Raw genomic sequence first — 27,524 nt, forward strand, 5'->3', positions numbered from 1 at the left:
CTGGTGAGGCAAGGCTGGTACAATATTCGCAAATCAATCAATGTGATACATCACATAAACAAAAGGAAGGAGAAAAACCACATGATAATTTCAATAGATGCAGAAAAACAGTTGATAAAATCCAGCACACATTCATGATCAAAACTCTCAGCAAAGTGGGAATACAGGGAACATACCTCTACATGATAAAGGCCATCTATGACAAACCCACAGCCAACATCATACTCAATGGGCAAAAATTAAAAGCAATCCCCTTAAGATCAGGAACAAGGCAGGGGTGCCCCCTTTCACCCCTCTTATTCAACATAGATCTGGAAGTCCTAGCCACAGCAATCAGATAAGAAGAAGAGATAAAAGGCATAAGAAGAAGTAAAACTATCATTATTTGCTGATGATATGATACTGTACATAGAAAACTTTAAAGTCTCAGTCAAAAAACTACTGGACCTGATAAATGAATTCTGCAAGGTGGCAGGATATAAAATCAATATTCAGATATCAGTGGCATTTTTAGCCTTTTTTATTTATTCATTTTAGAGAGGAGAGGGAGAGACAGAGAGAGAGAGAGAGAAAGACAGAGAGAGAGAGAGAGAGAGAGGAGAGACAGAGAGAGAGAAGGGGGGAGGAGCTGGAAGCATCAACTCCCATATGTGCATTGACCATGCAAGCCCAGGGTTTTGAACCGGTGACCTCAGCATATCCAGGTCGACACTTTATCCACTGCACCACCACAGGTCAGGCTCAGTGGCATTTTTATACACCAACAATGACCTATCTGAAAGAGAAATTAAGAAAAAAATCCCCTACACTATTGCAGCAAAAAAAAATTAAAATACCTAAGGCTAAATTTAACCAAAGAGGTTAAAACTTGTACTCAGAAAATTATAAAACATTGATAAAGGATATCAAGGAAGATAAAAACTAGTGGAAGCATATACAGTGTTCGCGGTTAAGAATAAACATCATAAAAATGCCTATATTACCCAAAGTATTCTATAAATTCAATGCAATTCCTATTAAAATACCAATGACACACTTCAAAGAAATATTCCAAAAATTTGTATGGAACCAAAATAAAAACACGAATAGCCTCAGCAATCCTGAAAAGGAAGAATAAAGTGGGAGGTATCACACTTCCCCGATATCAAGTTATACTACAAGGCCATCGTACTCAAAACAGCCTGGTACTGGCATAAGAACAGACATATAGATCAATGGAATAGAACAGAGAACCCAGAAATAAACCCACATCTTTATGAATAATTGATATTTGATAAAGGAGGTAAGAGCATACAATGGAGTAAAAACAGTCTCCTTAACAAATGGTGCTGGGAAAATTGGACAGGTACTTGCAAAAAAATGAAACTGGATCACCAACTTACACCATTCACAGAAATAAACTCAAAATGGATAAAAGACTTAAATGTAAGGCGTGAAACCATAAACATCTTGGAAGTAAACATAGGCAGTAAACTCTTTGATATTTCTTGTAGCAATATTTTTGCTGATTTATCTCCGTGGGCAAGTGACATAAAGGACAGGATGAACAAATGGGACTATATCAAACTAAAAAGCTTTTGCACAGCAAAAGACACCATTAACAAAATAAATAGACAACCCATACAATGAGAGAATATATTTGACAATGCGTCTGATAAGAGGTTAATAACCAAAATTTATAAAAAACTTGTAAAACTCAAAACCAGGAAGGTAAATAATTCAATCAAAAAATGGGCAAAAAAAATGAATACACACTTCTTCAAGAGGACATACAGATGGCCAATAGGCTGATGAAAAAATGCTCATAATCATTAATCATTAGAGAAACGCAAATTAAAACCACAATAAGATATCACCTCACACCAGTCAGAATGGCGCTCATCAACAAAACAACACAGAATAAGTGCTGGCGAGGATGTGGAGAAAAGGGAACCCTCCTGCACTGCTGGTGGGAATGCAGACTGGTGCAGCTACTGTGGAAAACAGTATGGAGATTCCTCAAAAAATTAAAAATTGAACTGCCTTTTGACCCAGCCATCCCACTTTTAGGAATATACCCCAAGAACACCATAGCACTGTTTGAAAAGAAGAAATGCACCCCCATGTTTATGGCAGCATTGTTCACAATAGCGAAGATCTAGAAACAGCCCAAGTGACCATCAGTGGACGAGTGGATTAAAAGGTTGTGGTGCATATACACAATGGAATACTATGGGGCCATGAAAAAGAAGGAAATCTTATCTTTTGTGACAACATGGAGGGACCTGGAAACTATCATACTCAATAAAATAAGCCAGGCAGAGAAAGAAAAATACCAATGCTCTTACTTATCTGAGGAATCCAATGAACAATGTGAACTGAGGAATGGAATTGAGACAGAGGAGGGATCAAAGGGACCAGAGAGAAAGTGGTCAGAGGGAAAGTAGAAGAGAGGATGGGATCAGAGAAGGGAAAGAGATTAGTGAAATTATTCAATATATATCATAACACAGCATTATAGAGAACAGGACAGCAAATCCTGGAGAGAAAGGGAGAAGGAATTGAGGAGGAGGGGGAAAAAGGTTAGGGGAAGGGAACACAGGAGTGGGTGAGATGTATTCCGTGGGATACTTGAATGTACGTAAATACAATAAGTTAAAATCATAAATTTAAAAAAAAAATAAAAGGAACTTCCTTATGATCCAGTGATTCAAGTTCTGGGAATTTATCTGAAGAAACTCAAAACCCTATTCGGAAAAATACACACACACACACACACACACACACACACACACACACACACACACACACACACAATCAATACATAAAATCTTTAAACAGAAAGGAAAATTAATTGGAGATTAACAGTCTTCTAAATAAGCCTCTGAGACCAAGCGAGGCTCCCGTACTTCCTGCTGCAGCCTCTCCTGGCGCGAGCAGCTGCCCGGAGGTGAGACACCTGAGGACGTTCCCGGGACTCTGCTGTCCTGCAGGCTGGGCCACCCTATGCCCGTCACATGAGATGAGCTAAAGGCAGGTGACCAGTTCCTGTCTGTGCAAGCGGAAGCTGAGTTCCTAATTATAGGGCCCAACAGAGAGGAAGACACCAAATTTAGAAAATTAAGACAGTGGGACCACCTGAGCCAGTGAGAGGACAGGGACACGGAGAAAACAAACATGGCTCAGGACGGGCACAGACAGGAACCAGGAAGTCACCGTGCCCCAGCTTCTCACCTGACCCGGCAGGTATATAAAGGCCCCTGGCCCAGGGGGCTCCACACTGACCACCTCCCTCTCTACCTGCTCCTCTGACCTGCTCCACCCTCAACCACCAGAACCATGAGCTGTGGGGGCTGTTCCGGGGGCTGTGGCTCCAGCTGCTGTGTGCCCGTGTGCTGCTGCAAGCCCGTGTGCTGCTGTGTGCCCACCTGTTCCTGCTGCAGCTGTGGGGGCTGTGGCTCCAGCTGTGGGGGCTGTGGCTCCAGCTGCTGTGTGCCCGTGTGCAGCTGTGTGCCCTGCTGTAAGCCAGTGTGCTGCTGTGTGCCCGCTTGTTCCTGCTGCAGCTGTGGGGGCTGTGGCTCCGGCTGCTGTGCCCCCGTTTGCTGCCAGTGCAAGATCTGAGGTCCTGGCACAGCTGACTCTTATGCCCCAGACAGAGACTCTCACTCCATCTGACCCTGCATCCCACCTGCCTGCTGTGTCAGGACTGTGGAAGCAGGAGGCTAGAGCAGGGGTGTCCTGCTGGACCTGGCAGAGGGCAGCCCAGGCACCTGCTGGTGGATGCTCCCAGAAAGGGACTGAGCACCTCCTGTCCCAGGTCACTTCTCTCCCCTCCACACTCTCTGTGACCCCAGCTCTCAGCATCTCCCTGAGGAATGTGCTTGTCCCTCTGGCTCTAATCTGTCTGTCCTGGACCTCAGGTCTGGGAGTCCTGACCTAGTGCTTTCTTTAAATAAACGTGTCCTCCCTCCCAGTCCTGGTCTCCCTGATTCTTGCTCACTCCCTGCTCCTCTGTCCTGAGCATCTCAGCTCCCTCTGCTCTGCGCTCTCCCTCCTGTGGCTCCTGGAACTCCACCACGGTGTCAGGGACCCTCCATGCTTCAGGGTCTGCTCGGTCCCCATGGCATGCGTCACACGAGGGACACCACCTGGCACCAGCTCAAGGACGGGGAGGCAGGTGGGGCTGTGGTGTGGGAGGAGACGGTCAGTCCAGACAGGCAGGGGTGACAGGGGCCCCTGGAGGGATGAGACATGAAGGTGAGACCGGCTATGGCAGAGTGTATGGGGACCAGCCAAGGTGTGTAAGTAATCTGGGGGCAGGATTTCACACATGGTGATGACTTGGATTGAGGGAAGAGCAGGAAGGGAGGAGATGCAGGAGGAGCCCCCTGCTGCCCAAGCCAGATTTACAGACCAGGACCTTGTCTTAGAGAGAATTGTGTACAAATAGCAAAGAATGGGGTTAGTGGCCTGAACTGTGGTGGCGCAGTGGATAAAGCATCAACCTGGAAGCCGGTTCTAAACCCTGGGCTTCCCTGGTCAAGGCACATATGGGAATTGATGCTTCCACCTCCTCCCCCCTTCTCTCTGTCTCTCTCCCTCTCTCTATCCTCTCTAAAAATGAATAAATAAAATTAAAAAAATTTAAAAAAAAGCATGGGGTTAGTGGTTGGCTACATGCTTCAAAGGGATTTATAATTTCACGTCTTAATAAACAAGGAAACGCCATGCTACCTGCTGATCCAGCCATAAACGCACCTGAGACCTGGAGGTGGGCGGACTGTCCCCAGAGGACCCACTCTGCACTCACCCTGCCTGTTCGGGGGTGGAGTCTTGGATGGTGAATGTCTTATATGAGCTCACTGGTAGCTCCTCATTTGACTAATTATCCTTGTAAACCAGGCGCTAAGCTTTCACCTCTCATTAGCACAGCCCTGGACACCCAGCCTCCTCTCTCCCTCCATCCAGCCTATGTTCCCTGGGCTGCCCGCCCCAGAAACCAGACTGGGGCCCTTAGGAGAGAGCTCTCAATCTGGACACAGACACAAGGGCTCCCGCAGCACTGCCCTGGGCTTAGGACGACCTCAGCCCCACACCCACCTTTCCTCAACAGACCCTGCAGGCTGCACGCCTGCCCTCTGACCCTCCTCCACATCAGTCCCGGCTCAGACACTGGTCTCTCAGCCTCCACGCATTTCAGGTTTGGGGGGAACAGGGATCAGCTCCCACTGGGGTCCTGCTTATTACCAGGAGGCTGTGGGAGGACACTACAGACAGGGAGGGGACCCCAGCAGGTGTATATAGACCCCTGGCCCAGGCAGCTCCACACCTGACCCCTCTTTTGTCTATGTGCCATACCCTCAACCAGCAGAACCTGGGAAGCGTGGCCATTCCAGGGGCTGTGGCTCCAGGGGTTCCTGTGGCTACTCCTCGTCCAGCTGCTGTGTCCCCATTTGCTGCCAGGGCAGGACCTGAGGCTCTGACCTCACACCGCAGGTGGCCCCTGCCCATCGGGCTCTCTGAGAGGAGATGTACACTGATCCCAAACCCCAACGTGGGCTCAAGCTCTGTCTCTGGGAACGAGGCCTCCTGACCCCCAGATGCAGGATCCCAGCTCCCCGTCCCTGATCCCTTCACGGGCTCTGCTCCACTGTCTCACTCCAGAGGAATCTTCCTCCTTCTGTTCCAACTTCCACATCCGCTGTCTCCTCAAAGGCCTGAGCACCCTGCACCCCACACCGCACTGGGAAGTGACTGGAGCACCACTGGGACCCCAGGGACCTGTGTTGTCCCTTTTCCCCACAATTCTTCCCTGGGTCAGCCCCACACATCCCCAGGGAGCAGGCTCTGCCACTCCCAGAACCTACCGGAGCCCCTGCCGACCGCCCAGGGCCCTGCTTGCTCTGACCTTCAGGAAGTCCAGCAGGTCCATGCACACCCCTGGGTCACCTGCACGGTAACTCCTTCCCCTCCACCGGCCTTGTTCTCACTGCTGCTTTTCTCAGAAGACATTGCATTGGACCCACTGAGTTTGTGGTGACCTGTCACAGAACCACTGGGGGCGCCCCAGTAACCCTGTCCACACGGCGCTGACTGGGCCCTCTCCACACTCATGATTGAGCTGATAACCAAGCCAAGCCACATGAGCCTTACTTGGGCTGTTTTCTGGGACTATCAAAGCTGCCCTCTATTCTGAGATCTTGGACGTTGGTCCCACTAAACCAGGAGAGGCTGGTTGCTGTGTTTTTGGCACAGAGCGAGAGCCGGTCTGGGGACACCATAGAGTCCTCTCCCATCATCCAATCCTGCAATGCTGCACCCCGCTGAGCTCCCGGGAGCCGCGTCCCCCTCTAACAACAGCTGGAATGAGGGTCTCCTCTTAAGGATTCATGTATTTGTGTCTAGAGCCACCTGGACAAGGCGGATAATCTCTGTCTCAAGATCTTCAATCAGACCTGGACGGATAGATCAGTTGGCTAGAAGATCGTGTTGAAGCACAGATATTGGTTCAATCTCTGGTCAGTGCGCACAAGAACAGATTAATGATCCTGTCTCTCCCTCTCTTTCTCTCCCTTCTTCTCTCTAAAAATCAAATAATAATAATAATAAAGATCTTCAATCACATCTGCACGTAAATTATTTTCGAAATAAGGTACTGTGGGCCCTGGCCGGTTGGCTCAGCGGTAGAGTGTCGGCCTGGCGTGCGGGGGACCCGGGTTCGATTCCCGGCCAGGGCACATAGGAGAAGCGCCCATTTGCTTCTCCAACCCCCCCCTCCTTCCTCTCTGTCTCTCTCTTCCCCTCCCGCAGCCAAGGCTCCATTGGAGCAAAGATGGCCCGGGCGCTGGGGATGGCTCCTTGGCCTCTGCCCCAGGCGCTAGAGTGGCTCTGGTCATGGCAGAGCGACGCCCCGGAGGGGCAGAGCATCGCCCCCTGGTGGGCAGAGCATAGCCCCTGGTGGGCGTGCCGGGTGGATCCCAGTCGGGCGCATGCGGGAGTCTGTCCGACTGTCTCTCCCTGTTTCCAGCTTCAGAAAGATACAAAAAAAAGTAAAAAAAAAAAAAAAAAAAAAAAAAAGGTACTGTGTACAGGCTCCAGGACTTAGGACCTAATATCTTGGATACCATTAACCTTACACCTACCGTGGTTCACCCTCCAGTCACCAAAGAACCACATCTGTCCCAAATGCAAGATGCGTTCATTTCATCACAGAAACCCTCCAAGCTCAATATGTTCCAGCATCCACAGTAGTCCCACATCTCATTTTAAACATCGTCCACTAGAAATTCTTAAAGGTTTTCAATCTACATCAGGTCTGGATGAGAGTCAGGGTATGTATGATCAATCCCAGAGCAGAATTCTTCCCCATCTCTGGACCTGTGAAACCACAACAGAATGTATCTGCTCTCAGAATGCAGTGGTAGGACGAGCATAGGGTGATGGTTACAGATATTCCTACTTCAAAAGGAGAAAATGGGTCAAAGAGGTCATCAGTCCCCCCCCAAAGTTTTAAAGTGTGAACGCAAATGCCACTCGGGACGGCAGCTGGGAATACTCCTCCCTCCGTGGCTCAAGGCTGTGGTCTCGGGGACCATGGCTCTGCGTTCCGGGCCCCAGGCTCCCCCTCCAGAGCCATTCTTTCCTCTTCTTGAAGGACAGCACATTTTTTAGGACCTGATGAGTTTTACCAGCCTTGTTATTGCCTCTTAAATTTGGGGAATCTGACGTGTTTTCTTCCTTTCTCCTGTCTCTGTTTCCTTTGTTCCAAGCTGCCAGTGACTCTGCTGATGCACCATTCTCAAAAGGCTCGTGGGTCCCCCAGGTATGTCATAGGAGTCCAGACAGTTAGGTAAGAGGCTTCTCTCCAGATTGTTCCTGGATAATCCCATCTCTGGTACTGGCTTCTCTGTTCATGTACTTGAGCAGGTCACGAGCCAGTTGCCTAATGTCTTCAGCAAACAGTTGTCCAGACACACTGTCCCACCAAGCCCTTTTCTCCAGAACATGGTTTTTATAAAAATTGCCTAATTTTAGCATCTCTTTTGCCATCTGGACAGTCTCAGAATTTCCCAAATAATCACGGTCTGGTTACTTTCTCTTCACAGTGCTTTCCGACATGTATCTCGTTCTCTCACGCTTTACGAAAGGCAAGGAGAGACCAGGCTGTATCTTTCCAATATTACCTGGAAATCTTCTCAGCTAAATGTTCCAATTGGGCCCTGGCTGGTTAGCTCAGTGGTTCAGCACTGGCCTGACATGTGGATGTCCCAGGTTTGATTCCTAGACAGGGCACACAGGAGAAGCGACCATCTGCTTCTCCATTCCTTCTTCTCTCTCTGTCTCTCTCTCTCTCTCTCTCTTCATCTCCATCTCCCCTTTGATCTTCCTCTCCTGCAGCCTTGGTTCGATTGGAGCGAGTTGGCTCCGGGTGCTGAGGGTGGGAACATGGCCTCTGCCTCAGACACTGAGAGCTCAGTTGCTGAGCAACGGGGCAATGCCCCAGAGCGACAGACCACTGACCCCTAGGGGGCTTGTGAGCTGGAGACCGTCAGGGCACATGCAAGAGTCTGTCTCTGCCTCACCTCTTCTCACCGAATAAAAATGAAGAAGAAAAAAAAAGATACAGTGGCTGGAAAAATTTGAAGTGCACGACAGAAAAAGCCCGAATGACCCCAAACACACTTGGGTAGACGATGGACATTAGAGGCGTTCTGGCTGATGGGTCAGGACGTGGTGTTGGAAACAGAGAAAGCAGGTCTTGTTCTCTCTTTGGCAGAACACGTGGCCACTGAGCCCCAGATCAGTGAGGGAAACTGACCCCTCCCCCGTTATACTGAGATTTGATTAGACCAGCACCACCTCGGTTTAAGGTGAGCAGCACAGTGACTTGAGTTACATACACGGGCCAAAGATGACCACGGGCAGTGAGCACCCATCACCTCACAGACAGACCAGACAAAAAGGGAGGAAACATTTTGTTTCCCTTGTGACTACCAGGGTTAGTGACTTTCCAACACCCGCGGGCAGTCGGGCAGCTTTTACTTACTCATCTTATAACTGAAAGCTGGAGCTTCTGACCCCATCATCTGACACCACACACACCCGCAGCCCCTGCCTTGGCTCAGAGAACTGAAGCTGATCTCTTGGTGAGTTTGGTTTGAATTAGATTAACCACTAAGTGAGGTCATACCGTATTTGTCTTTCTCTGTCTGACTTATCTCCCTTAGCACAATGCCCGCAACATCTACCCAGATTGTCGTCAATGCCAGGATTTTTCTTTTTTTTCTTAATGGCTGAGTATGTATATTTGTACCACAACTTCTTTATCCACCCATGCATCCATGTCCACCCAGGCTGTGTCCATGTCTTGGCTATGGTGAATAATGGACAGCAGAGCTATTGTTAGTGACTGAGGCGAGGCCATGGAGCCATCCTCAGTGCCTGGGGCCAACTTGCTCGAACCATTAGAGCCATGGCTGTGGGAGGAGAAGAGGGAGAGAGAAAGAGAAGTGAGAGGTGGTAAGGTGAAGAAGCAGATGGAGGCTTTTCCTGTGTGTCCTGATATGGAATCAAACCTGGGACATTCATACGCCGGGCCAATGCTGTTCCACTGAGCCAACCAGCCAGGGCCAAAATGAAACATGTAGCTGAGAATATTTCCAGACAATTTTGAAAGGTACAGCCTGGTCTCTCCTTTCCATTTGTAAAGTTAAGAGCATGAGAAAATGTAGGAAAGGACTATGAAGCAAAATAAACCTGCCCTTTCTTATTTGGAAAATCTCAGCCTGTCCAGATAGCAAAAGAGATGCTAAAATTAAGAAATTTCAAGCCTGACTAGGCGGTGGCACAGTGGATAGAGTGTCGGACTGGGATGCAGAGGACCCAGGTTCAAGATCCCGAGGTCGCCAGTTTGAGCACGGGCTCATCTGGTTTGAGCAAAGCTCACCAGCTTGGACCCAAGGTACTGGCTTGAGCAAGGGGTTACTCAGTCTGCTGAAGGCCCGCGGTCAAGGCACATATGAGAAAGCAATCAATGAACAACTAAGGTGTCACAACGAAAAACTAATGATTGATGCTTCTCATCTTTCTTTGTTCCTGTCTGTCTGTCCCTATCTCTCTCTCTCTCTGACTCTCACTCTATCTCTGGAAAAAAAAAGAAAAAGAAATTTTTAGAAAAACCACAATCTAGATAAAAGTGTGTGGTGAGAGGGTGTGTCTGGACAACCGTTTGCTGAAGACATTAGGCAACTGGCTCTTGACCTGCTCAAGTACATGAACAGAAAAGCCAGTACCAGAGATGGGATTATCCAGGAACAATCTGGAGAGAAGCCTCTTACCTAACTGTCTGGACTCCTATGACATACATGGGGGACCCACGAGCTTTTTGAGAATGTGCATCAGCAGAGTCACTGGCAGCTTGGAAGAAAGGGAACAGAGAGGAAATGAAGAAGAGACATCAGACTCCCCAAATTTAAGAGGCAATAGCAAGGCTGATAAAACTCATCAGGTCCTAAAAAATGTGCTGTCCTTCAAGAAGAGGAAAGAATGGCTCTGGAGGGGGAGCCTGGGGCCCGGAAGGCAGAGCCATGGTCCCTGAGACCACAGACTTGAGCTGTGGAGGGAGGAGTATTCCCAGCTGCCATCGCTAGTGGTATTTGCATGGACACTTTAAAACTTGGGGGAGGGGGACTGATGACCTCTTTGACCCATTTCCCCCTTTTGAAGTAGGAATATCTATAACCATCACCCTATGCTCGTCCTACCACTGCATTCTGAGAGCAAATACATTCTGTTGTGGTTTCACAGGTCCAGAGATGGGGAAGAATTCTGCTCTGGGATTGATCATACCCTGACTCTCATCCAAACCTGATGTAGATTGAAAACCTTTAAGAATTTCGAGTGTCTTTTTCTTCTTTTTCTAGTTCCTTAAGGTGTGAAGTTAAGTGGTTTACTTGGGCTCTCTCTTGTTTGTTCATATAGGCCTGAAGTGATATGAACTTTCCTCTTATTACTGCTTTTGCTGCATCCCAGAGATTCTGATATGTCGTATTTTCATTTTCATTTGTCTGTATATATCTTTTGATCTCTGCGCTTATTTCTTCTTTGACCCATTCATTTTTTAGATGTATGTTGTTTAATTTCCACATTTTTGTGGGTTTTCCCCCCTTTTTTTGCAGTTGAATTCTAGTTTCAAGGCTTTATGATCAGAGAATATGCTTGGTACAATTTCAATTTTTCTAAATTTGCTGATATTGTCTTTGTGGCCCAACATATGGTCAATTCTTGAGAATGTTCCATGTACACTAGAGAAAAATGTATACTCTGTCGCTTTGGGATGAAGTGTCCTGTAGATGTCTATCATATCCAGGTGTTCTAGTATTTCGTTTAAGGCCACTATATCTTTATTGATTCTCTGTTTGGATGACCGATCTAGAGCTGTCAGTGGTGTATTGATGTCTCCAAGTATGATTGTATTTTTGTCAGTTTTTGTTTTAAGGTCAATAAGTAGCTGTCTTATATATTTTGGTGCTCCTTGGTTTGGTGCATATATATTAAGGATTGTTATGTCTTCTTGATTCAGTGTCCCCTTAATCATTATGAAATATAAGACCTGAAACAATAAAGTACATAAAAGAAGACATAGGTACTAAACTCATGGAATGGGTTTTAAAGAACATTTTATGAACTTGACTCCAATGGCAAGAAAAGTGAAGGCAAAGATAAATGAATGGGACTACATCAGAATAAAAAGTTTTTGCTCATCAAGAGAAACTGATATCAAAATAAACAGGCAGCCAACTAAATGGGAAATGTTATTTTCAAACAACAGCTCAGATAAGGGCCTAATATCCAAAATTTACAAAGAACTCATAAAACTCAACAACAAACAAACAAACAATCCAATAAAAAAATGGGAAGAGGACATGAACAGACACTTCTCCCAGGAAGAAATACAAATGGCCAACAGATATATGAAAAGATGCTCAGCTTCATTAGTTATTAGAGAAATGCAAATCAAAACTACAATGAGATACCACCTCACCCCTGTTAGATTAGCTATTATCAACAAGACGGGTAATAGCAAATGTTGGAGAGGCTGTGAAGAAAAGGGAACTCTCATCCACCGTTGGTGGGACTGTAAAGTAGTACAACTATTATGGAGGAAAGTATGGTGGTTCCTCAAAAAACTGCAAATAGAACTACCTTATGACCCGGCAATCCCTCTACTGGGTATATACCCCCAAACCTCAGAAACATTGATACGTAAAGACTCATGTAGCCCCATGTTCACTGCAGCACTGTTCACAGTGGCCAAGACATGGAAACAACCAAAAAGCCCTTCAATAGAAGACTGGATAAAGAAGATGTGGCACATATACACTATGGAATACTACTCAGCCATAAGAAATGATGACATCAGATCATTTACAGCAAAATGGTGGGATCTTGATAACATTATACAGAGTGAAATAAGTAAATCAGAAAAAAACAAGAACTACATGATTCCATACATTGGTGGAACATAAAAATGAGACTAAGAGACATAGACAAGAGTGTGGTGGTTACCAGGGGTGGGGGGAGGAGGACGCAGGAGGGAGGGAGGGAGAGGGTTAGGGGGAGGGGGAGGGGCACAGAGAAAACTGGATGGAGGGTGACAGAGGACAGTCTGACTCTGGGCGAGGGGTATGCAACATAATTTAATGACAAGATAACCTGGACATGTTTGCTTTGAATATATGTACCCTGATTTATTAATGTCATCCCATTAACATTAATAAAAATTTATTAAAAAAAAAAGAATTTCGAGTGGATGATGTTTAAAATAAGATGTGGGACTCCTGTGGATGCTGGAACATATTGAGCTTGGAGGGTTTGTGTGACGGAATGAACGCATCTTGCATTTGGGACAGATGTGGTTCTTTGGGGACCAGAAGGTGAACCAAGGTATGCATAAGGTTAACGGTACCCAAGATATTAGGTCCTAAGTCCTGGAGCCTGTACACAGTATATTATTTGGAAAAAAATTTACTTGCAGATGTGATTGAAGATATTTTTTATTATTTATTAATTTTTTAAAGAGAGGGAAAAAGAGAAAGAGACAGGATCATTGATCTGTTCCTGTGTGCCCTGATCAGGGATTGAACCGACATCTGTGCTTCAACATGATGTTCTAGCCAACTGACCTATCCGTCCAGATCTGATTGAAGATCTTTAGACGGAGATTATCCGCCTTGTCCAGGTGGCTCTAGACACAAATACATGAACCCTGAACAGGAGACCCCTGTTCCAGCTGTTGTTAGAGGGTGACGCGGCTCCCAGGAGCTCAGCGGGGTGCAGCATTACAGGATTGGATGATGGGAGAGGACTCTATGGTGTCCCCAGACCGGCTCTCGGTCTGTGCGAAAACACAGCAACCAGCCTCTCCTGGTTTAGGTGGGACCAACATCCAAGATCTCAGAAGAGAGGGCAGCTTTGATAGTCCCAGAAAACAGCCCAAGTAAGGCCCAGGTGGCTTGGCCTGGTTATCAGCTCAATCATGAGTGTGGAGAGGGCCCGGTCAGCGCCATGTGGACAGGGTTACTGGGGTACCCCCAGTGGTTCTGTGACAGGTCACCACAAACTCAGTGGGTCCAATGCAATGTCTTCTGAGAAAAGCAGCAGTGAGACAAGGCTGGTGGAGGGGAAGGAGTTTCTGTGCAGGTGACCCAGGGGTGCACGTGGACCTGCTGGACTTCCTGAAGGTCAGAGCAAGCAGGGCCCTGGGCGGTCGGCATGGGTTCCGATAGGTTCTGGGAGTGGCAGAGCCTGCTCCCTGGGGATGTGTGGGGCTGACCCAGGGAAGAATTGTGGGGAAAGGGTCAACACAGGTCCCTGGGGTCCCAGTGGTGCTCCAGTCACTTCCCAGTGCGGTGTGGGGTGCAGGGTGCTCAGGCCTTTGAGGAGACAGCGGATGTGGAAGTTGGAACAGAAGGAGGAAGATTCCTCTGGAGTGAGACAGAGGAGCAGAGCCCGTGAAGGGTTCAGGGACGGGGAGCTGGGATCCTGCATCTGGGGGTCAGGAGGCCTCGTTCCCAGAGACAAGAGCTTGTACCCACGTTGGGGTTTGGGGTCAGCGTACATCTCCTCTCAGAGAGCCCGATGGGCAGGGGCCACCTGCGGTGTGAGGTCAGAGCCTCAGGTCCTGTCCTGGCAGCAAATGGGGACACAGCAGCTGGATGGGGAGTAGCCACAGGAACCCCTAGAGCCACAGCCCCTGGAATGGCCACAGCTTCCCAGGTTCTGCTGGTTGAGGCTGTAGCAGGTAGACAAGGGAGGGGTCATGTGTGGAGCCTCCAGGGCCAGGGGCTTTATACACCTGCTGGGGTCCCCTCCCTATCTGTAGTGTCCTCCCACAGTGTCCCGGTCCTCAGCAGGACCCCAGTGGGAGCTGACTCCTGTTCTTTACAAACGTGAAACGCGTTGAGGCTGAGAGACCAGTGTGTGAGCCGGGACTGATGTGGAGGAGGGTCAGAGGGCAGGCGTGCAGCCTGCAGGGTCTGTTGAGAGCAGGTGGGTGTGGGGCCCTTCTGCTCTGGGCAGCTCGGTCCTGTCAGGGGGCGTCCCAAGCCCAGGGCACTGCAGTGTGATCCCTTGGGAAAGTGACCATCCGGAGGGCTCTCTTCCTAAGGCCCCAGTCCTGTTTCTGTGTCTGGCAGCCCAGGGAACTCAGGCTGGAGAGAGAGAGAGCGCTGTGTGTCCAGGGCTGTGCTAATGAGAGGTGAATGCTTAGCGCCTCGTTTAGGAGGATAATTAGTCAAATGAGAAGCTACCAGTGAACTCATATAAGACATTCACCACCCAAGACTCCACCCCAGAACAAGCAGGGTGAGTGCAGAGTGGGTCCTCTGGGGACAGTCCGCCCACCTCCAGGTCTCAGGTGCGTTTATGGCTGGATCAGCAGGTAGCATGGCGTTTCCTTGTTTATTAAGACGTGAAATTATAAATCCCTTTGAAGTATATAGCCAACAAGTAACCCCATTCTTTATTATTATTATTACTCATTTTTAGAGAGGAAAGAGAGAGGGAGAGAGAGAGACAGAGAGGGAGAGAGAGAAGAGAGAGACACAGAGAGAAAAGGTGGGAGGAGCTGAAAGCATCAATTCCCATATGTGCCTTGACCAGGCAAGCCCAGGGTTTCGAACCAGCAACCTCAGCATTTCCAGGTTGATGCTTTATCCACTGCGCCACCACAGGTAGGCGACTAACCCCATTCTTTGCTATTTGTGCACAATTGTCTCTAAGACCACGTCCTGGTCTGTGAATGCGGCTTGGGCAGCAGGGGGCACCTCCTTCATCTCCTCCCTTCCTGCTCTTCCCTCAATCCAAGTCATTGCCACGTGTGGAATCCTGCCCCCAGATTACTTACACACCTTGGCCTGTCCCCACACACTCTGCCATGGCCGGTCTCACCTTCATGTCTCGTCCCTCCAGGGACACCTGTCACCCCTGCCTGTCTGGACTGACTGTCTCCTCCCACACCACAGCCCCACCTGCCTGCCCGTCCTTGAGCAGGTGCCAGGTGGTGTCCCTCGTGTGACGCATGCCATGGGTACCGAGCAGACCCTGAAGCATGGAGGGTCCCTGACACCGCGGTGGAGTTCCAGGAGCCACAGGAGGGAGAGCGCAGAGCAGAGGGAGCTGAGATGCTCAGGACAGAGGAGCAGGGAGTGAGCAAGAATCAGGGAGACCAGGACTGGGAGGGAGGACACGTTTATTTAAAGTAACCACTAGGTCAGGACTCCCAGACCTGAGGTCCAGGACAGACAGATTAGAGCCAGAGGAACAAAATCATTCCTCAGGGAGATGCTGAGAGCTGGGGTCTCAGGGAGAGGGGAGGGGAGAGAAGTGACCTGGGACAGGAGGTGCTCAGTCCCTTTCTGGGAGCGTCCACCAGCAGGTGCCTGGGCTGCCCTCTGCCAGGTCCAGCAGGACACCCTTGTTCTAGCCTCCTGCTTCCACAGTTCTGACACAGCAGGCAGGTGGGGTGCAGGGTCAGATGGAGTGAGGGTCTCTGTCTGGGGCATAAGAGTCAGCTGTGCCAGGGCCTCAGATCTTGCACTGGCAGCAAACGGGGGCACAGCAGCTGGAGCCACAGCCCCCACAGCTGGAGCAGGAACAGGCTGGCACACAGTAGCACACGGGCTTGCAGCAGCAGACGGGCTTACAGCAGGGCACACAGCTGCACACGGGCACACAGCAGCTAGAGCCACAGCCCCCACAGCTGGAGCCACAGCCCCCACAGCTGCAGCAGGAACAGGTGGGCACACAGCAGCACACGGGCTTGCAGCAGCAGACGGGCACACAGCAGCTGGAGCCACAGCCCCCGGAACAGCCCCCACAGCTCATGGTTCTGGTGGTTGAGGGTAGAGCAGGTTAGAGGAGCAGGTAGAGAGGGAGGTGGTCAGTGTGGAGCCCCCTGGGCCAGGGGCCTTTATATACCTGCCAGGTCAGGTGAGAAGCTGGGGCACGGTGACTTCCTGGTTCCTGTCTGTGCCCGTCCTAAGCCATGTTTGTTTTCTCCGTGTCCCTGTCCTCTCACTGGCTCAGGTGGTTCCACTGTTTTAATTTTCTAAATTTGGTGTCTTCCTCTCTATTGGACCCTATAATTAGGAACTCAGCTTCCGCTTGCACGGACAGGAACTGGTCACCTGCCTTTAGCTCATCTCGTGTGACCTGCATAGGGTGGCCCAGACTGCAGGACAGCAGAGTCCCGGGAACGTCCTCAGGTGTCTCACCTCCGGGCAGCTGCTCGCGCCAGGAGAGGCTGCAGCAGGAAGTACAGGAGCCTCGCTTGGTCTCAGAGGCTTATTTACAAGACTGTTAATCTCCAATTAATTTTCCTTTCTGTTTAAAGATTTTATGTGTTGATTGTGTGTGTGTGTGTGTCTGTGTTTGTGTGTGTATTTTAAAATAATGTTTTGAGTTTCTTCATATAAATTCCCAGAACTGGAATCACTGGGTCATAAGGCAGTTGCATTTATATTTCTTTTAATTTATGATTTTAACTTATTGTGTTTACATACATTCAAGTGCCCCACCTAATATATTGCCCCATCCCTGTATTCCCCTTGCCTCTTCTGCCCCTCCCCCCAATGCCTTCCCCCTTTCTCTCCAGGATTTGCTGTCCTGTTCTCTATAATGCTGTGTTATGATATATAATTTCACTAATCTCTTTCACTTCTCTGATCCTATCCTCTCTTCTACTTTCCCTCTGACCACTTTCCCTCTGGTCCCTTTGATCCCTCCTCTGTCTCAATTACATTCCTCAGTTCATGTTGTTCACTGGATTCCTCAGATAAGTAAGGTCATTGGTATTTTTCTTTCTCTGCCTGGCTTATTTTATTGAGTATGATAGTTTCCAGGTCCCTCCATGTTGTCAGAAAAGGTAAGATTTCCTTCTTTTTCATGGCCCCATAGTATTCCATTGTGTATATGCACCACAACTTTTTAATCCACTCGTCCACTGATGGACACTTGGGCTGTTTCCAGATCTTGGCTATTGTGAACAATGCTGCAATAAACATGGGGGTGCACTTCTTCTTTTGAATTAGTGATTTGGTATTCAAAGGATATATTTCTAACAGTGAGATGGCTGGGTCAAAAGGCAGTTCCATTTTTTAATTTTTGAGGAATCTTGATACTGTTTTCCACAGTGGCTGCACCAGTCTGCATTCCCACCAGCAGTGCAGGAGGGTTCCCTTTTCTCCACATCCTCGCCAGCACTTATTCTGTGTTGTTTTGTTAATGAGTGACAGTCTGACAGGTGTGAGGTGGTATCTCATTGTGGTTTCAATTTGCATTTCTCTAATGATTAGTGATGTTGAACATTTTTTTATCTGCCTTTTGGCCATCTGTATGTCCTCTTTGGAGAAGTGTGTATTCATTCTTTTTTTTTGCCAATTATTTGATTGAATTATTAGCCTTCCTGGTTTAGAGTTTTACAAGTTCTTTATAAATTTTGGTTATTAACCCCTTATCAGATGTTTTGGCGAATATATTCTCCCATTGTGTGGGTTGTCCTTTTATTTTGTTAATGGTATCTTTTGCTGTGCAAAAGCTTTTTAGTTTGATATAGTCCTATTTTTTCATCCTGTCATTTTTTTCACTTGCCCGTGGAGATAAATCAGCAAAAATATTGCTACGAGAGATATCAGAGAGTTACTGCCTATGTTTTCTTCCAAGATGTTTATGGTTTCATTTAAGTCTTTTATCCATTTTGAGTTTATTTCTGTGAATGGTGTAAGTTGGTGATCCAGTTTCATTTCTTTGCAAGTACCTGTCTAATTTTCCCAATACCATATGTTAAAGAGGCTGTCGTTACTCCATTGTATGGTCTGACCTCCTTTGTCAAATATTAATTGTCCATAAAGATGTGGGTTTATTTCTGAGTTCTCTGTTCTGTTCAATTGATCTATATGCCTGTTCTTATGCCAGTACCAGGATGTTTTTAGTACAATGGCCTTGTAGTATAACTTCATATCAGAAAGTGTGATACCTCCCACTTTATTCCTCTTTTTCAGGATTGCTGATGCTATTTGTGTTCTTATTTTGGTTTCATATAAATTTTTGGAATATTTGTTCTATATCTTTAAAGTATGTCATTGGTATTTTAATAGAAATTGTATTGAATTTGTAGATTGCTTTGGGTAATGTAGGCATTTTAATGATGTTTATTCTTCTTATCCATGAACACAGTATATGTTTCCATTAGTTCTTATCTTCCTTGATTTTCTTTATCAATGTTTTATAATTTTCTGAGTACTAGTATTTAACTGCTTTGGTTAAATTAAATCTTAGGTATTTTAATTTCTTTTGTTGCAAAATTGAAAGGGATTGTTTTCTTAATTTCTCTTTCAGAGAGGTCATTGTTGGTGTATAAAAATTCCACTGATTTCTGAATATTGATTTTATATCCTTCCACCTTGCTGAATTTATTTATCTGGTCCAGTAGTTTTTTGACTGAGACTTTAGGCTTTTCTATGTACAGTATCATACCATTAGCAAATAATAAGAGTTTTACTCTTCTTTTCCAATTTGGATGCCTTTTATCTCTTCTTCTTATCTGATTGCTGTGGCTAGGAATTCCAGAACTATGTTGAATAAGAGTGGTGAAAGGGGGCATCCCTGCCTTGTTCCTGATCTTAAAGGAATTGCTTTTAATTTTTGCCCATTGAGTATGATGTTGGCTGTGGTTTGTCATAGATGGCCTTTATCATGTTGAGGTATGTTCCCTGTATTCCCACTTTTTTGAGAGTTTTGATCATGAATGTGCGCTGGATTTTATCAACTGCTTCTTCTGCATCTATTGAAATTATCATGTGGTTTTTCTCCTTCCTTTTGTTTATGTGATGTATCACATTGATTGATTTGAGAATATTATACCAGCCTTGCCTCACCAGAATAAATCCCACTTGATCATGATGTATAATATTTTTCATGTATTGCTGGATCCGGTTTGCTAATATTTTGTTGAGAATTTTAGCATCTACGTTCATCAGGGATATTGGTCTATAGTTTTCTTTCTTTGTGTTGTCTTTGCCTGGTTTTGGAATCAGTACTATACTTGTCCCATAAAAGGAGCTTGGAAGTCGTCCATCCTCTTGAATTTTTTGAAATAGCTTGAGAAGGGTAGGAGTTAGTTCTTCTTAAAATATTTGGTAAAATTTGCCTGTGAAGCCATAGGCCCAGGGATTTGGTTTTTTGGGAGTTTTTTGATAACTGTTTCTATCTCATTTGATGAAATCAGTCTGTTTAGGTTTTCTGATTTTTCTATATTGATTTTTGAAAGATTGTATGTTTTGAGAAATTTGTCCATTTTGCCTAGGTTGTCTAATTTTATGGCATACAGTTCTTCATGCTATTTTTTTACTATCCTTTGTGTTTCTGCTGTGACAGTTGTTACTTCTCCTCCTCATTTCTAATTTTATTTATTTGAGCCCTCTCTTTTTTTTCTTGGTGAGTCTGGTTAAAGGTTCATCTATCTTGTTTACCTTTTCAAAGAACCAGCTCTTGATTTCATTGATCCTCTGTATTGTTTTATCAGCCTCTATATCATTTATTTTCACTCTGATCTTTATTTTTTCCATCTTTCTACTTCCTCTGGGCTTTACTGGCTGTTCTTTTCTAGTTCTTTTAGATCCAAGGTTAAATTGTTTATTTAATTTTTTTCTAGCTTCCAAAAGTATGTCTATAGTGCTATGAACTTCCCTCTCAGGACTGCTTTTGCTGTGTCCTATAAATTTTGAGTTGTTGTACGTTCATTTTCATTTGTTTCAAGGAAATTTTTTATTTTTTCTTGATCTCATTGTTAACTCATTCATTTTTTAATAACATGCTATTTAGTTTCCAAGTGTTTGAGTGTTTTTTAGCTTTTCTATTGTAGTTGATTTCTAGTTTCATGCCATTGTGATCTGAGAAGATGCTTGATATGATTTCAATCTTCTTAAATTTACTGAGACTTGTTTTGTGTCCTAACATGTGGTTTATCCTAGAGAATGTGCTATGAGCACTTGAAAAGAATGTATATTCTACTGCTTTAGAGCGAAAGGTTCTGACAATACCTATTAAATCCAGTTGATCTAGTGTGTCCTTTAAGTCTGCTGTTTCTTTGTTAATTTTCTTTCTTGAGGATCTATCTAGTGATGTTTTTGGGTATTGAAATCTGCTACTATTATAGTATTGCTGTTGAGCTCGCCCTTTATATCCATCAAAGTCTGCTTTATATAATATATTTATGTGCTTTTATATTAGGAGTGTAGATATTTGTAGTGGTTATATCTTTCTTTTGGATTGTTCCCTTTATCATTATATAGTGACTTTCTTTATCTTTTACTATCATCTTTGTTTTAAAGTCCATTTTGTCTGATATAAGTATTGCTATCCCAGCTTTTTTTTTATTTCCATTTGCATAAAGTATTTTTTTTCTATCCTTTTACCTTCAGTCTATGTGCATCCTTTGTTTTAAGGTGTGTCTCTTGTAGACAGCATATGTACGGGTCCTGTTTTCTTATTTATGTGGCTACTCTATGTCTTTTGATTGGAGCATTTAATCCATTTACATTTAAGGTTATTATTGATATGTAGTTCTTTATTGCTATTTTATTCTTTAAATATACATTCCTCTTTTACTAGACTTTCCCCTTCTTTGTTCTGTTTATAGCAGGCCCCTTATCATTTCCTACAGCATTGGTTTGGTTGTATGAATTCCTTGAGTTTTTATTTTGTCTGGGAAGCTTTTTATTTCTCCTTCAATTTTAAATGATAGCTTTTCTGGATATAGAAGTCTTGGTTGTTGGCTCTTGTTCTGCATTACTTTAAATATTTTTTGCCATTTCCTTCTGGCTTCAAGTGTTTCTGTTGAGAAGTCAGATGTCATTCTTATGGGGGGGGGTCCTCTGTAGGTAATTGACTGCTTTTCTCTTACAGCTTTTAATATTCATCTTTTATCTCTTAATTTTATTATTTTAATCATTATGTGTCTTGAAGTAGGCCTCTTTGGGTTCATCCTTAATGGGACTCTGTGCTTCTTGAACTTGTGTGACTTTTTCTTACATCAATTTAGGAAAGTTTTCAGCTATGATTTCTTCAATCAGATTCTCTATCTCTTGATCTTTCTCTTCTCCTTCAGGAACCACTATGATATGCTGTTGTTTCTCTTCATGTTTTCACAGTGCTTTCTTAGAGTTTCCTCAGACTTTTTGAATCTCTTTTCTTTTTTTGTTCTGCTTCCTTGCTTTCATTTATCTTGTCCTCTAAATCGCTGATTTGATCCTCTGCTTCATCCAGCCTGCTTTTAGTTCCTTCCAGTATGGTCTTCATTTCTGATATTGTATTTCTTATTTCTGACTGGTTCATTTTATTATTTCAATGTCCTCTGAATACTTGCTATCTCTTTATTTAGGTGCTCGTTATGTCCATCCATAGTTGCTCTAAGATCTTTGAGCATCCTAATAACCATTATTTAAACTCTGCATCCAATAATTTGATTATTTTCATCTTATTCAAATCTTTTTCTGGGGATATCTCTTGTTGATTTATTTAGATTGCATTTCTCTGCCCTCCCATTTTGTCTGTGTATAAGAGGGGTGTGGCCACAGGAGACCATTAGGTGTGGCCTCTGTGATTTCTAGGTTTGGCCAGTCTGCAGGCCACCACCGTCTTTGCCACCACATCAGGCATTGTGCACAGGCATTGCCAGTGCCGTCCTGCTGCTACTGTCGGTGCAGCTTCCGCTTGCCTCCATGGGCAGAACTGCATTCACACGTCCGGGCTGCAAACCTTGGTAGGCCCCCAGTCTCCACCCTGCCTCAACAGGCAGGATTTCAGGTGGGACCGCTTTCGTGTGCACTGTCGGTAGCTGCACCAGCCCCCAGCTTCTACCTCTGCAGACGGGACCATGCTCCCATGTCCTGCCACAGCCCGCCTGCAGGTGAGCACTCAGCCAAATGGGGGTGGCATTGTAGCTCTGTCCTCAGCACTCAGTACTTTTTCCCTGAAAGGCTCTCTACTTCTAAGCGACTCTGCTCTGATTGCCACGGGAGAGCTTGTTTATCTGATGTCCTGCTTCCCTTTGCTGGTATTGCTGTTTCTAGGGGAAAATTCTCTTCAGATTTGAGGAATGACTCAGCTCAAGAGTTAGGGTGGCTGTCCCTCAAAGTGTTTCTCCCTGTGCCTCCTAGATTAAACTCTCTTCCTGCTGCTCCAGTCATCTTAGCTCTCCACATTCCCCAGAGCCCTGGGTGAGTGGTTTGAGAGAGGTTTTCTGCGTGATCCCCTTAAAAAGGTCCTGGGTCTGAGAAATCTGTCTCTTTCTCGTAAACATTAACCTGGCTTATTTTGCAGCTAAATGCTGTCTGTGCACCTCTTCTAGGCTCTGGGGTTGCATGCTGGAGCTTCAGTTCTGGGGCCCAAGACCCGCCCCTCTCTACTAAAACCATACTACCATGCGAGTCCCTCTGGGCCACTGTTCGCACCCAAGAGCTCGGCAGCCCTCTCCGCATTTCCACTTTTCCTACCAGTCTCAGTGTGGTTTCTTTGGTGATCTTTGGTTATAGATTCCTCTTGGTTTAGCCCAATGTTGGTTTTTTCCAGATGATTGTTCTTAAAAGTATGTTGTAATCCACTTCAGTTCTGAAAGGTGGATGTTGGAACGTCAACCTACTCCAATGCCATCTTGCTGCCCATTTTAAATTTTTTTGAGGAAACTCCATGTTCACAGGGGCTACACCAATCCTCAATCCCACCAACAGTGCACAGGGGTTCCTTTGTCTCCACATTCTTGCCTGGACTTGCCGTTTTTTGAATTATTGATGATGGCCATTCCAACAGGTGTTAGGTGATATATCATTGCCTTTTAATTTGCATCTTTCTGATGATTAGTGACACGGAGCACCTTTTCACGTATCTGTTGGCCATCTGTGTGTCCTTTTTGAGGAAGTGTCTATATGAATCCATTGCCCATTTTTTAATTCGCATTCTTTGGGTTAATTTGGTATTGAGTTGTATCACTTCTTTATAGGTTTTGGAGAGTAGCCCCTTATCAGAGGTGCCATTGGGGAATGTGTCCTTCCATATCTGGTTCATCTTTGCGTTGCTTTGTGGGTTTCCAATGCCACAGAAACACTGTTCAGTTCGAAAGGGTTACATTTCAGGGAATCCCCATGGGGAGAAGAAGGGTTTCCGCCTGGCCCTTCTGGCTCTGTGCTCTCTTCACTACGCTGAGCATGTTGGTGTCCTGCAGCCTCACATCTGATACATACCCCACAACCACCCTGGCCACAGCCTGTCCCCTCTGGGGAGCAGACCAGCACCTCAGACAACCTGACCCCACCCAGGGGCAAGTGTTCCCTCAGCCCTGCTGCTCCCGAGATGTGCCCACTTCCCCATGACAGGCAACCTCATGTCCAAGATCTACCAGGGGCTCACACCATGGAGCCGCCCCATGTCCTGTGTTATCTCGTATGTTTCAATCCTGCTGACTCTGCCTTGGACCTCAGTCCAGTTTTGCTTGTTTCTCCCTGGCCACGGACACTGGTCAGGCCACCATCATCACCCGCCTGGGTTATCACAGGATAATCTGTCCGGCCTGTTCAATGCAGCAGCAAGGTGACCCCATCTGATCTCAGGCCATGTTTGTTTTCTGTGGTGGACATTCCTGGGACTTCCTGATGCCCTGGGGGTGAAGCCCTGTGTCTTCACTGACCTCTGAGACCAGACCCCAGACCCCATGTCTGCTCACTGCCCCTCTTGTTCCTGGGTCCCCTGCTACCTCCATGTCACCGAGGTTCCTATGACACCTCAGCATGTGTCCTTATAGCTACTGTAACTGCTGTCCCCTACATGTCCTCAGGGCCAGCCCAATATCCCCAAACTTTTGCTTAAATGACCCCGTCTCAGCAAGGTGCTGCATGCACACCATTTGAGATATATACCCATAGCCTCTCCTGCACTCCTGCTGGCCCACCCCTTCCCACCTGTCCTATGTTATTCATCATACTTGTCAACATCTGGCCGTTTGTTCATTACTTGCTTCTCTCCCTGATGTTTGTACCCACATCATAGGTGCTACAAAGGCAAGCACATTTCATTCATTTCTTTCTCTTCCCTGTACTTGGAGTCATACTGGGTGCATCCTGGGTGCCCTATCAAGTTGCTCGATGGATTCATAAACTTACATGTGCTTCAAGATAGAGGAGATGGGAAGATGCATTGAGTCCGCCATCCACTATGAATTAATTGATGTGTGCTGGTCGTCAGTAACATGACCACATCACACACATATGTGTGTAAATTACCTCAGAATGGACATGGCTGGATCCCCCCCCCATGTGTGCTGAAACACGTTTTACCCAAATCCCACCCCAACCCTCCTTACCATAACCGCCTGTGCTGACCTTTCCACCCACAAAGCAGCTCTGCACACCCTTCAGTGTTGTAGAATGGGACGCTGTAATGTGTGTGTGCATGCTGGTGGTTCAGTGTCCTCCCTCCCCATGTTCTGTGCGTGAGCGTCACACATGTGGGTGTTCAGAGCTTTAGTTAATCATTTTTATGTTTCAATAGCGTTGCATGAGTGGTGCTGGGTGCAGGGGTGTCCTTGATACCCGGGATTGGGGTCAGGAAGCCACAGGAGGGAGAGTGCAGAGCAGAGGGAGCTGAGATGCTCAGGACGGAGGAGCAGGGAGTGATCAAGAATCAGGGAGACCAGGACTGGGCGGGAGGACACGTTTATTTAAAGTAACCACTAGGTCAGGACTCCCAGACCTGAGGTCCAGGACAGACAGAGATTAGAGCCAGAGGGACAAGCACATTCTTTAGGGAGATGCCGAGTGCTGGGGTCGCAGGGAGAGGGGAGGGGAGATACATGACCCAAAACAGGAGAAGCTCAGTTTGTTTCTAGGAGTGTCCATGATTAGGTGCCTGGGCTGCCCTCTGCCAGGTCCAGCAGGCCACCCCTGCTCTAGCCTCCTGCTTCCACAGTCCTGACACAGCAGGCAGGTGGGGTGCAGGGTCAGATGGAGTGAGTGTCTCTGTCTGGGGAATAAGAACTGTCGCCACTAGGGCTTTGCCAGGGCCTCAGATCTTGCACTGGCAGCAAACGGGGGCACAGCAGCTGGAGCCACAGCCCCCACAGCTGGAGCAGGAACAGGTGGGCATACAGCAGCACACGGGCTTGCAGCAGCAGACGGGCACACAGCTGCACACGGGCACACAGCAGCTGGAGCCACAGCTCCCACAGCTGGAGCAGGAACAGGTGGGCACACAGCAGCACACGGGCTTGTAGCAGCAGACGGGCACACAGCAGCTGGAGCCACAGCCTCCGGAACAGCCCCCACAGCTCATGGTTCTGGTGGTTGAGGGTAGAGCAGGTCAGAGGAGCAGGTAGAGAGGGAGGTGGTCAGTGTGGAGCCCCCTGGGCCAGGGGCCTTTATATACCTGCCGGGTCAGGTGAGATGCTGGGTGCACGGTCACTTCCTTGTGTCCAGTCTATTTGCTCCGGGTCATGTGTTTGTGTGTGATTTCCTGTTGCCTGGTCCACTGACAACTTTCTAAGGTTTCTAACTTTGGCCTCTTCCTCATTCATGCTGGATTTTTAGCTAGGAGACCTTGGCTGTTGGTCACCTGCCCTCTGTGCTGACTGCAGGTGACCTGTGGATGACATTATCAGGATGTGTACAGTGTGAGGATGCTGTAGAACTGGGGATAGAGAGACCATCTGAGTGATCTGGGTGGTCCTAAGGAGTCACTTGCGTCCTGATGAATATGGTGGGAGGGGCATGGGGCCACACACAGAGGAGACAGGAGGGGAAGGTGGACAGAGGAGGACTTGAACCTTACAGTGCTATGGCCGCAAGCCACCCTCACCCCCAGAAGCCAGGGGACCAGGAATAGAACCTGACTCAGAGCTCCCAGTTGGAGTGCAGCTGGCCCGAGGGGTCTGTCTCAACCCAGGAGGGCGTAGTAGCACTTCTGACCTCAGGGTCTGTGAACAAATTAGCTTCTGTTTTTTTAGTCATGACATTAGTGATCATTTGCTACAGTGGCCACAGGACAATACAATAGAATTTTGATATTGGGTAGTGGTTGCCTGTGACAGCAACATCCCAAAAGGTGGGAGTGACTTTGACACTGGGTGACGAATGCCTTGGCTAGTTAGCTCAGTGGTAGAGAATCGAGCCTGTGCGTGGAAGTCCCAGGTTCGATTCCAGGCCAGGGCACATAGGAGAAGTGCCCATCTGCTTCTCCACCCCTCCCCCTCTCCATCTCTCTCTGTCTTCCCCTCCTGCAGCCATGGCTCCACTGGAGAGAGTTGACTACGGGCAGAGAGGGTGGTTCAATGACCTCTGCCTCAGGCATTAAGAAAAGCTAGTTTTGCTGAGCAATGGGGCAACGCCCCAGATAGACAGACCACTGCCCCCTAGTGGGCTTGCCTGGTGGATCTTGGTCAGGGCAAATGCAACAGTATGTATTTGCCTCCTTTCTTCTCATTGAATAAAAAAAAAATTTATAAAAAAAGCAGTTGAGTGACAAACAGTGGCTGGAGGACTTTGAGATGCATGACAGAAAAAGCCCGAATGACCCCAAACACTTGGGTAGACGATGGACATTAGAGGCGTTCTAGCTGACGGGTCAGGACGTGGTGTTGGAAACAGAGAAAGCAGGTCTTGTTCTCTCTTTGGCAGAACACGCAGCCACTGAGCCCCAGATCTGTGAGGGAAACTGACCCCTCCCCCGTTACACTGAGATGTGATTAGAGCAGCACCACGTTGGTTTAAGGTGAGCAGCACAGTGACTTGAGTTACATACACGGGCCAAAGATGACCACGGGCAGTGAGCACCCATCACCTCACAGACAGACCAGACAAAAAAGGAGGAAACATTTTGTTTCCCTTGTGACTACAAGGGTCTTAGTGACTTTCCAACACCCTCGAGCAGCCGGGCAGCTGGTACTTACTCATCTTATAACTGGAAACTGGAGCTTCTGACCCCGTCATCTGACCCCACAC

General features: G+C 46.9%; 1 long non-coding RNA gene across 1 annotated transcript in view; it reads left to right on the forward strand.

Moving 5' to 3' along the window:
* LOC136399954 (uncharacterized) overlaps positions 1-25,805 on the forward strand; it is a 122,141-nt gene extending 96,336 nt beyond the window's left edge. The window contains exons 2-3 of the long non-coding RNA XR_010750233.1: positions 25,613-25,666; positions 25,772-25,805. This is a non-coding gene — a long non-coding RNA (uncharacterized lncRNA). The remainder of the gene's footprint in view (positions 1-25,612; positions 25,667-25,771) is intronic.
* Positions 25,806-27,524: the final 1,719 nt, after the last annotated feature.

The sequence above is a fragment of the Saccopteryx leptura genome, chromosome 1, assembly GCF_036850995.1.
Source record: "Saccopteryx leptura isolate mSacLep1 chromosome 1, mSacLep1_pri_phased_curated, whole genome shotgun sequence".
In the NCBI taxonomy this organism is placed as follows: Eukaryota; Metazoa; Chordata; class Mammalia; order Chiroptera; family Emballonuridae; genus Saccopteryx; species Saccopteryx leptura.